Here is an 11687-nt window from a genome sequence, read left to right as displayed (position 1 = left end):
TAGCTCTACTTTTTGTTGTGTCATATATCCTTTCAGTTCTGACACAATTTTGTCAGAACTGAAATATATCTCTTGCTGTCTCTTACCACTGAAAGGAACAACTGTCTGATGTGGAGTAACTGCAGTGGCATAGCAATAGGGGTTGCAAAGGTCTCGACCGCACCAGGCCCTTGGGCCAGAGGGGCCCTCTAGGGCCCTCCCTCAACCACAGTATTAGCTCTTTATTAGTCCTGTGCTTGTAACAATCACTTCTATAGATGCTTTGAATGGTAGTTATCATTATTAAGCTGTTCCCCATCCCCTTCTTGCACCTCAGACACTGTGGTTGTCCTTGGCAGGTTTTGGTGCACCCAGAGGCGTATCTAGAGGGGTGCAGGCATGACTTGTGCCATGGACGCCACAGCAACATGGGCGCCATGCCTGCTCCTGTGCTGAACCACCATGCCTGCCCCTGTGTCTCCCCATCACTCAGATCAGATTAATTCTGTTATCTGGGAAACATAACTATTTAATTTATGTATGTAGAGCACACTTTGCTTAGTGTTAGAAAAGAGGACAGAGAGGGAATAAGAAGAGATATTTCTCCAGCAATATCCCGAGCCAAAAAACACAGTCAACCATAACACATGTATGCAGGAAAGGATGCTGTTTTTAGAGGGGAAGAGGGCTCTGACTGGGGGATGGGGCACAGTTTCAGTGTTTGCCATAGGCTCTATGATACCCAGATATGCCCCTGGGTGCACCACATCAATTGTTATGTATAGAGTGCTGGGGGGCCCATGTAAAACTCACACTGGGGCTCATAGTATGCCACTGAATAACTGTAACTTTAACTGTAACACATCCAGGTTACATGTGATTGCTATTCTACTCTAGCCAGACACATAGGGAAATGGACGCAGGGTTTGGTTCTAAATCCGATGACAGATCTCATGCCAGGCTCAGGTACTTAGCCAACACTATTCTGTATATAAATATACATACTGTATATGTATATATATATTACACACGCGCATCTTTTCTGGCTGGCCGCCAGTCTTTAGCTGCAGCTGCACAAGCTGAATAGTAAATCACTCACACTGTGGTGATGCTGTTGTCTCCCAGTATATACATATATATGATATTTTTCCTCATCATTTTCTTCCTTTCTTAGTGAAAGCTGTGGCAAATTTAGCAAGGATCAGAAACTGCTTAGGGATCAAACCACCAACCTAAATACTTCAAAACAGTCAGGATGGTTTAATCTCATAATATGGTTTTGTTTCTAGGTACCAAGACTTTAAAGTAGAGCAGGAAATTTTAATATGTTGAATATATTAAAGGATTATTGTGATATGTCGAGTGTCAAAAAGTAAAAGAATGTCAAAATGGACTGGTTGTTCTACATTGTCTTCATAACTGGTACCTAATCACCATCAGAACGTTTCCTTAGCACCAATTTCAGGAATGCTTTAATAATACATCTTACCCTCCTAACCGATATATGTTCCCTAACCCATTAAACTCCCTATATGCTCATCTGCAGGAGACCCCCACTTCAGAAGCTGCATGACGCACTCCTTCTAGGGCATTGCGTGTCTTCTCCTTCCACCAGCCTGAGATCCTACTGGCTTGAAGCCTCCACCCTGTCTGGGCCTCACACCCTTTCCATAGGAAAAACGTGATTGAGGTTGAGTGGTAGCTATTCACCAGGGCCGGCCTTTGGCCTGTGCGACCTGAGCGATCGCTCAGGGCGCCGGCCGCCGGCTTCCAGGGGGGGGGGGCGCCGCTCTCCTGTCGCCCGGCCGCATATTGTTATTTATGCTCACTGCGTCTGCGGCCGGGCTCCGGCTTAGTAGCGCCGCGCAACTGTCTCCCGCTCTGGCTCCGCCCCCTGGTGCCGCTGGGGGTGATGGGGGCAAAGACCAGCAACAACTGCTGCAGCCTCTTGGAGTTGGAGACAGCGTGAGAGTCTCCGGCTCCGCCCCGCGCTGCTGGCCCCATAACCGTTATAGGAGGAGGAGGTTTCACACTGTCAGCCACCCTGCCCTGACCTGGCTGTCTGTGTGACAGTGGGTGGCTGGGTGTGTGTGACTGTCTGTCCCTTGAGACCCAGGGGCCGGGCTGGCCATGATCTCTCCAACTGACCCCACACCAGTTGTAAAAGTAAGTCTCCGCTCCCCATTACCAGGACATATGTATGTACATATATGTATATATATATATATATATATATATATACACATATATATACACACACACACACACACACTAAGTGGGGGTCTGCCTATATACATACACACTAAAGGGGGGATCTGCCTACACTAGTAGCCTATATACACTAAGGGGGGGATCTGCCTATAATAGGCAGATCCCCCCCCCCCTTAGTGTATATAGGCTACTAGTCTTGTATATGTAGGCAGATCCCCCTTTAGTGTGTATATAGGCAGATCCCCCTTCGTGTGTATATATTATATATATACACACTAAGGATCTGCCTAATATATATACACTAAAGGAGGGGACTTGCCTACAAGACTAGTAGCCTATATACACTAAGGGGGGCGAAGTCTGCCTATAACAGGCAGATCACCCCCCCCCCCCTTAGTGTATATAGGCTACTCGTCTTGTATATGTAGGCAGATCCCCCCTTTAGTGTATATATATATATATATATATATATATATATATATATATATATTAGGCAGATCCCCCTTAGTGTATGTATTATATATACACTATTTAAGTATTTATAGCACCGACATAGTACACAGCGCTGTACAGAGTATATATTGTCAATCATGAATTATATCTCTATACTGTATATGGGTGTGTGTGTGTGCATGCATGCGTGTGCGTGCGTGCATGTGCGCGCGCGTGTACAAAGAGGATGAAAGGGGAGGGGGGGGGGCAAAAAAATCAAGTTTCGCTCAGGGCGCTGTGAAACCTAAGGCCGGCCCTGCTATTCACAACCACATCCTGAAATCCCTGTGCCTATTTCACTATGTCACTCCCACCATTGCCACCCCCTCTGGCCCTAGAAAGAATGAGAGGAGGAGGTTTGTGGCTGTAGCCACTCTACAGTAGGCTGTACAGACAGAGCAAGGAAGACCAGCATCTGCATTATGTCCCTTCCCAGAACCCCCTGGAGAAGCTGGACTACTGTGATGCAGTGCCCCCCTAACCCCAGAAGACATTAAGACCCCAGATAGAGTCCTGTCATATTATCATCATAGAAGGCTTGATGGAATCAAGTGGGTATCTGGGTGGTTTGGGTGGCTGGGGCCCTTCATAGTGTTGGGTTGAGGTAGTGGTGGAGAATATAATTATTTGTGTAAGTAGGATTTACATTGTACCTATAGTCAAACATAACACTTTACATACACCAACTTAGCATCTCTGTACTACAAAAGCACAATTTTATTTTAAACTATGTGCTTATCCAATTTTAGTGTGGCCAGTGGATAAGCTATTCCATACTGATTAGCTTTATGTAGTGGGTCAGTATCTGTCAAAAATGGTTAGGACCCATTATATGCTACTATGAAGGGACACGTTGTGTCTGTCTGAAGATTTCAAATGTTGGTAAGTGTCAAACACAGGGCTGGATTTCTGAAAAGGTCACAGAGCCCAGGTCTTCGGCAGCTGCTGACCAAAGGGGTAGCTGGACATAGAAGAGAGTGTGCTACATATGAAAGTGTAGGATGCAAATGGAGAATCATAGGTAAACACAGGGGGGCAATTACAGCTGCCCAGAATCCCCCCTCAGACCAGGGCCAGTGCAGTGTCTGGGGACAGGCACAAGTTGAGACACCACAATATCTGCAGGTATCCTGCAGCTCACAGCCCCGCCCCCTTTCTTTCCGTGCTATAGTTGCCTTTGGATGTAGCAGCAGTGTGTGTACAGAGCATGGAGCAGCTCTGGGGAACTTAACAGAGTCAGGTATGAGCACAGCAATGTCAGCTGTCCTCATTATTATCTGTATCAAAACTGCTCCTGATCGATCCTGTTGTTGGTTGGTCTGGAAATTGCATTATGTGTACCCAGCATGGTGTACTACTATATTATTATACTGTATTGTGCGTGGCTGAGGGGGACCTTTCAGGAATCCTCCCTTTGAAGATCCTGGGTTTTCCCCTGGAAATAGCACATGGAAGGGGAAGAGGGGTTGCTGCCCAAGGGAGTTTTAGATGAAAGAGAGGTGCTTCTGTACTGTATATGGAGGCTGTATGGAGGCTGTACATAGAATGAGATAGCAGCTGCACATATGGAATGGGAGCCACTAAAAAGCTGGTCTAGGGATGGAACAATTATGCTGTAAATCTGGCCTTTGGTCAAACACATTTCAGAAGGAAATTCCAAAGAAGGAGAGATGCTCTGAGAAATCCTGTATGCAGGAGTAGAAGAAGGTAACTGGATGGATGAAAGGAAACCAGTTATGGGGGGGAGGGGGTAGTTTTTATATTTATAATAATAAGAAAGTGTCCATACATATAAAGTGGACCTGAACTCTTGCACAGGACAGAAAGAAAACAGAGAGAAATGCGCCCTGTATGTATTTGGAGAGTTTAGGCTGTCTGATTCCCCCTCATCTGTGTCTAATTACGAGTTGTAATTTGACCCCTCTGCTGTGTCAGCTGACTTCCATGGCAGATAAGCTCACTTGAAAGCACAGGATGTTAACAATACAATATGTCTGCTTCCATGAAAGCAGGAAGTAGACAAACTGCATATTTATTTTAGGATTTGTATCAGCTGTAACAAAGAAATGCTTTTCTTTTAAGTTTATTATGCTGTTGCATATCTTTTAGTGCAGATAAGAGTTTGTGAGTTCAGATCCACTTTAGCCGTGTTATCCTCTTGTTCTTGCTTAAGATGCTCAGTGCTCAGAGTTATTGCTAGTGGGATCTGGATGCCATTTGACTAGCAGAGTCCCGCTGCAGCCAGGAAAGGATGGCTGGTGATGGATGCAGTGTCATCTTCCATGAAACTTCTGACACAGTTCTTTGTCAATTTGTATTTATCAGACTTATCTCTTGTTTGTTCACGCACTGAGATTAGGTCCCTGGCGCCCAATTACTCTGACAGCAATCTACAACAGGCTCATTGAGTCAGGCCACTACTAGAACCCCTGAGATAACTTTATCATCCAGTGCTCGGAGAATAGTTGCATTGAAAATATGGAAAGATATGCAGTATCCTCTGAAGCTTACAACTAACAGCATTCACAGTAATTTGGCAATCTGGAAGTTCACTCTAGTTTCCAGATGTTCTCTGCTTTAGGCTAATCCTTATTTCTTTTATTTATTTATTTAAGTATTTATATAGCGCCGACATATTACGCAGCGCTGTACAGAGTATATTGGTCTCAATTCACTAAGATCATGCTGGAGATAATAAGGCAAGAGTAATCTTGCCACTGCACAGTGAGGGCCCTTTTCCACTACGGCGTTTGCGATGGCTGAATCGCAAAACCGCAAACCGCTAGTGATTTTTCAAATCGCTACGGTTTGCTTTTAACATAGGAATTGCGGTAGGTCATTTCCACTGCCGCGATTCGTACCCGATCGCGTGGTGGAGCGATTATTGCCGCGATTTTGCTATGCAGTGCATAGCATAGCAAAATCGCGATCGCAAACGTCGGAAAATCGCCGCAAAATTTTGGGCATTTGCTGAATCGCAATCACTAGCGTTCAGCGCGAACACTAGTGATTGCAGGTGGAAAAGGGCCCTGAGAGTTATCGTATCTCTTCATTCCTTAAGTTACCTCCTCTGGAGTTATTTTCACACGCAGTTAATTTACAGCCTGTCTTTAACAATACAATTCTGTAGTTATTTTAAGTATTGAAGGGTTAACTTTAGGTTTGCCTGAGGTAAAATGTTTCCTGAATACTTCATGCCTTATCACCATGGTGATAACACTAAAAACGTTATTAAAGACAGGAGATAAGCTTAGTGAATTGAGGCCATTGTCTTGTCACTAACTGTCCCTCAGAGGGGCTCACACTCTAATCCCTACCATAGTCATGTGTATATGTATGTAGTGTATGTATCATAGCCTAGGGCCAATTTAGGGGGAAGCCAATTAACTCATCTGTATGTTTTAAGGGATATGGGAGGAAACCAGAGTGCCCAGAGAAAACCCACACAGACACAGGGAGAACATACAAACTTTTCACAGATGTTGAGCTGGCTGGCATTTGAACCGAGAACCCAGCGCTGCAAGGCGAGAGCGCTAACCACTACACCACCGTGCTGCCCTGATTAAGACTGTGGTCAGACCATTCATAATGACAGCGTTTGATAAAATAAATGAAAATGCAATTTTTTATGCCCAACCATAGGTACTGGTGATGAGCACAAATTTATTACATAAAAGAACATGCACACCAGACAAAAGATGCTTTTAAATGCAATGGTTATTATTGAAATAGAAAACTTGTACATGAACCCCAATAAACGGGCAGGATACAAACATATAAATATTAGCACAATTTTAACTGAACAATGAGCAATGACACAATGTTACAATATCCTGACAAACACAGAGATGGAGGAAAGTCAGAATTTACCCAACAGCAGCGCTGTTTCGAGGCAATTTGAGCCTCTTGATCACGGGCAATAAAAGTCCAAACAGGCAAACAGCAGATAGGCAACAGATGCGATCATGCAGGGCGGCGTCCTCTTCATGCTGTGTCCAAACTCGGTTTAAATACATGCCATCTAACAGCTCATTGGCCCAAAGCACCGGGGCCGGCCCAAGTGACGCATGCGTACACGCGGCAAATTGCCGCTATACGCATTGACGTCACATCCGCTTCCGCCATGTTCCGTAATGCAAAAGTCATTGCGTACAAACGTACGCATGTGATGCGGAAAAATCAATGCGTCCATGCGGATTTTATGCCATATGGAATTTAGACTCTGCATATATGAACGGAGCAAAGCGGAGCGTTACCCTGGCTACAGAAAACCGCTTCCTGGTGCATTTTGACGGTGCTTTTCCGGGCAAAATCTACAAGAAAACACAGACAAACATATTTAGAACAAGACACTATACATACATTTTTTAAATAGCAACAATGCCATTAAAATATTAAAACTATCCCACTTGACAGTAACCAACAGTCTACAGAACTGACAGGTCTACCTCCTCATTAAGACCAAATGGAGCTTTAGTCCTTAATTTATAGATCCAAAAAAGTTCTCTACTTTTCAATTTCTGCTCCATATCACCACCTCTCCATGGTTTTTTAACTACCTCCACTACCCTAAAGCGTAACTGTGATATACAGTGACCAGCAGTGTAGAAATGGCGCGCCAACGGAGAATCTGCATCACCGCAGCGAATATTGCTGCGGTGTTCACAGATACGTGTGCGAATGTCCCTGCCGGTTTGCCCAACATGGAGAGGTGGTGATATGGAGCAGAAATTGAAAAGTAGATAACTTTTTTGGATCTATAAATTAAGGACTAAAGCTCCATTTGGTCTTAATGAGGAGGTAGACCTGTCAGTTCTGTAGACTGTTGGTTACTGTCAAGTGGGATAGTTTTAATATTTTAATGGCATTGTTGCTATTTAAAAAATGTATGTATAGTGTCTTGTTCTAAATATGTTTGTCTGTGTTTTCTTGTAGATTTTGCCCAGAAAAGCACCGTCAAAATGCACCAGGAAGCGGTTTTCTGTAGCCAGGGTAACGCTCCGCTTTGCTTCGTTCATATATGCAGAGTCTAAATTCCATATGGCATAAAATCCGCATGGACGCATTGATTTTTCCGCATCACATGCGTACGCAATGACTTTTGCATTACGGAACATGGCGGAAGCGGATGTGACGTCAATGCGTATAGCGGCAATTTGCCGCGTGTACGCATGCGTCACTTGGGCCGGCCCCGGTGCTTTGGGCCAATGAGCTGTTAGATGGCATGTATTTAAACCGAGTTTGGACACAGCATGAAGAGGACGCCGCCCTGCATGATCGCATCTGTTGCCTATCTGCTGTTTGCCTGTTTGGACTTTTATTGCCCGTGATCAAGAGGCTCAAATTGCCTCGAAACAGCGCTGCTGTTGGGTAAATTCTGACTTTCCTCCATCTCTGTGTTTGTCAGGATATTGTAACATTGTGTCATTGCTCATTGTTCAGTTAAAATTGTGCTAATATTTATATGTTTGTATCCTGCCCGTTTATTGGGGTTCATGTACAAGTTTTCTATTTCAATAATAAGCATTGCATTTAAAAGCATCTTTTGTCTGGTGTGCATGTTCTTTTATGTATTTTTATAACATTGCACCCTGTGTGATTATGCATTGGTCTATATAGTTTGATGGTCTATGTATATGGGTGTGCAGACCCTAATGTACATATACTGATGAGCACAAATTTCCCATAATCATATATATCGTAACTTAACTGACAATTATGATGCAAAATCGTAATGTGAAATTTCAGGAAAAATCGTAATTAACTTCATTTGTAAACATAATCAGGAACCGTAATTTTACAATTTCATATCATTTTTACATAATTTTGTGCCGACTTTAGCAGTTAATAGCAAAGCCCCCATTACAAGCTATACTCATCAACATTGCTAGGTATGAATTTTTCAAAAAGATTTTGTAGTTTTTGAGAAAATCGATTTTAAAAATGCAATAAAAAAATGTTTTTTAAACAAATTTTTAAGTTAAAAAAATGTTGTCCTATGCAAATTTAAAATTTCTTTTCTAAAACACTACAGTAGCTTTTTGAAAAATCCATACCTAGCAATTTTGATGAGGATAGTATGTATGGGGGCTTTGCTATTAACCGCTAAAGTCAGCACAAATTATGTGACAATTAGATGAAATTGTAGAAGTGATGCCCTTCTGCTTCCTCACACATAACCCTAACTTACCCCAAGGTAAACCTATTCCTGATCTTTAACCCTAACCTTCCTCTCAATGTTATGCTCAACCTGACGCCCAAACCTAGACCCCCCCCCCCCCTCCAACCAAAACCTCTAGATACTGAACTCTAACCTGCTGCCCTAATGTACAGTCCTTTCTGACTCTTAACCAAAAGTTCCATCCATTGTAAAGCCCATCCTGATGCCTATCACTAATTCCCCTGACCAAAACCTCCTCTAGATACCAGACTCCTCTAACCTCCTGCCCTAATGTAAAGTCCTTTCTGACTCTTAATCAAAAGTTCCATCCATTGTAAAGCCCATCCTGATTCCTAACACTAATTCCCCTGACCAAAACCTCCTCTAGATACCAGACTCTAACCTGCTGCCCTAATGTACAGTCCTTTCTGACTCCAAACCAAAAGTTCCATCCACTGTAAAGCCCATCCCTCCTCGTCTAAAGTACAGTCCTTTCTGATTCCAAACCAAAAGTTCTTCCCATTGTAAAGCCCCATCTACACGATACGATTCTTTGTACGATTAGATTACGATTCTATTTACGATCCGATTAAATCCGACATGTCCGATCGGGTTTCGATTCGATGCAATTCGATTAGCCATTGTTTTGCATTTGCAAATCGAACTGAATCGAATTGAATCCCGATCGGACATGTCGGATTTAATCGAATCGTAAATAGAATTGCAATTGAATCGTATAAAGAATCGTATCGTGTAGATTGGGCTTAAAGCCCATCCTAATGCCTAACACTAATCCCCCTGACCTAAACCTCTTCTAGATACCAAACTCTAACCTGCTCCCCTAATGTAGAGTCCTTTTCAACCCCCAACCATAAACTCTCCCCGTTGTAAATACCCTACATCATATCTAGCCTATAAATCTAACCCTATCCCTTTAACTAATCCTCCTAAAATGATGTCCAACCTCAGCTTATAACCCTAACCAATACTCACCTATAGAGGTCTTCATCCCTGGTGCCAAATCCATTGTTGCAAAGTGCATGATTTGGCATCGGCTCTCGATTTCAACCGTGTAGACAAAATATTGTGCTCGGCTGTATAGCAGTCATCATATACTTGCCATAAATGTTGGACAAATAACCTGATTCGAAAAGAGATCGCCTAGAACCCCATCAGCAGCACAGTTACCACGATCACATTACCAATATCACATTCCCTGCACCTTCCTCAAACCATTGCAGCACATAAAACGTCTCTGGCAGGACTCTGACTCTGCTGCTGCCCTGCAGAGTAACAAGACACTAAATTAGGATAGTCAGAAATTCATTTGACATTGTAACGAGGCGAGAAACTGGAAACAAACTGTTGACACTGGAACTCCAGAAGGCCATAAAACTTTAATTAGATGTGCACATTAGTCATTTTTATATTAAGGATTGATATAGGAAATATGAAAACTCATGTCACAGAAAAAAAAGCGAAGTTTAAACCCTTCCTGTAAATGCCAGTCCCCTCATTATTGGGAAGCGTGGTCTCTCAGGGCCCATTGACCCAGTCTGTTTTATTTACAAAATACAGTCAGGCGGAGAGCAAGACTTAAGACGTGCACTAATCACGCTGCTTGAGGACGGCTTTTTGTGTCCCAGGCTTGCATAAGTGAGTAGGAACTAAATAGATCTGACTGTCAGTTCCCCTCATGAAGCATTTTTATAAGTGCTTTGAGATCCTGCTTTTGAGGCAATGTCCTATATAATGCTGAAGTATTGTTACACCAGCACATTTTCTCTGTAAAGACACCAAAGGGATCCAGAAAATGTTGATATTAGCAAAACAGTTACAGGTTCTCTTACCATTGATTGTCACAGAAATATTTTACGCAGAGAATTATGTCGTCTTCATTTTCTTCTGCTTGCTCTCTCTATGTCCCGTCCAGGGAATTATTTAAAAGGCATGCATAGTGGTTTTCCTTTTCTTTAATAAATATTAGGCTGAGTATTAAAACCGTTTTATTATTTCTTAAAGGACAACTGAAGATGGAGGCTGCCATATTTATGTCCTGTTAAACAATACCAGTTACCTGGCAGCTCTGCTGGTCTCTTTGGCTGCAGTGTCTGAATCACACACCTGAAACAAGCATGTAGCTAATCCAGTCAGACTTTAGTCAGAAACATCTGATGTGCATGCTTATCAGGGCCGGTTTAAGCAACAATGGGGCCCCAGGGCAAAATAAACCTGGGGGGCCCCCCCAACAGATACCCCGGAACAAAAATCGGCATTAAGGGACCTTTTTTGCAGCTGGTATAGTCAGGGTGTGAAGCCCATATCGGTCAGAGCTCCACATTCTGGCTATCCCAGCCTGCATGGGGGACAAGGGGTTAAAATGTTTCAGGAGGGGGGACCCCACATAATTAAAAAAAAAAAAAATTCCCACACTCTAAACATAAAAAAAGAAAAACATTGGGAAAATAGGAATAAATGCCATGGATCTTCATACAGCCATATTGCGGCTGTATAGCGATCCCTGGCCAAAGCGCTGCGGCTGCGTATGGACCCCCTGGAAACCCCATCAGGGACAAAGGGACATTTATCGCATTTAAAAGTATACTTTTTTCCTTCTAAACTTTAAAATCGATTTTCTCAAAAACTATAATATCTTTTTGAAAAATTGTTTTTTTCTTCTTATTCCCAGTGATCTCCTTAACATATCCTGCAAATTTAGGGTTTCTAGCATTTAAGGTGGATTTGCTATTAACCGTTAAGGTCGGCGGGTTTTTAAATGTGTATTTTTTTTCCTTTGAAACTTTAAAATCGATTTTCTCAAAAACTATAAGGTCTTTTTGAATTT

The 11687-nt window shown here is 42.9% G+C and overlaps 1 long non-coding RNA gene across 1 annotated transcript in view; it reads left to right on the top strand.

The window, feature by feature from the left end:
• Positions 1–863: 863 nt before the first annotated feature.
• The window catches only part of LOC137538525 (uncharacterized), a 163845-nt gene continuing 153021 nt past the window's right edge, over positions 864–11687 (top strand). Inside the window, exon 1 of the long non-coding RNA XR_011024817.1 lies at positions 864–945. This is a non-coding gene — a long non-coding RNA (uncharacterized lncRNA). The remainder of the gene's footprint in view (positions 946–11687) is intronic.

Source organism: Hyperolius riggenbachi, chromosome 11 (genome assembly GCF_040937935.1).
Source record: "Hyperolius riggenbachi isolate aHypRig1 chromosome 11, aHypRig1.pri, whole genome shotgun sequence".
NCBI classification, from domain to species: domain Eukaryota; kingdom Metazoa; phylum Chordata; class Amphibia; order Anura; family Hyperoliidae; genus Hyperolius; species Hyperolius riggenbachi.
Note: the sequence above shows the minus strand (reverse complement) of the source record. Positions and strands in the feature narration are given on the sequence as shown.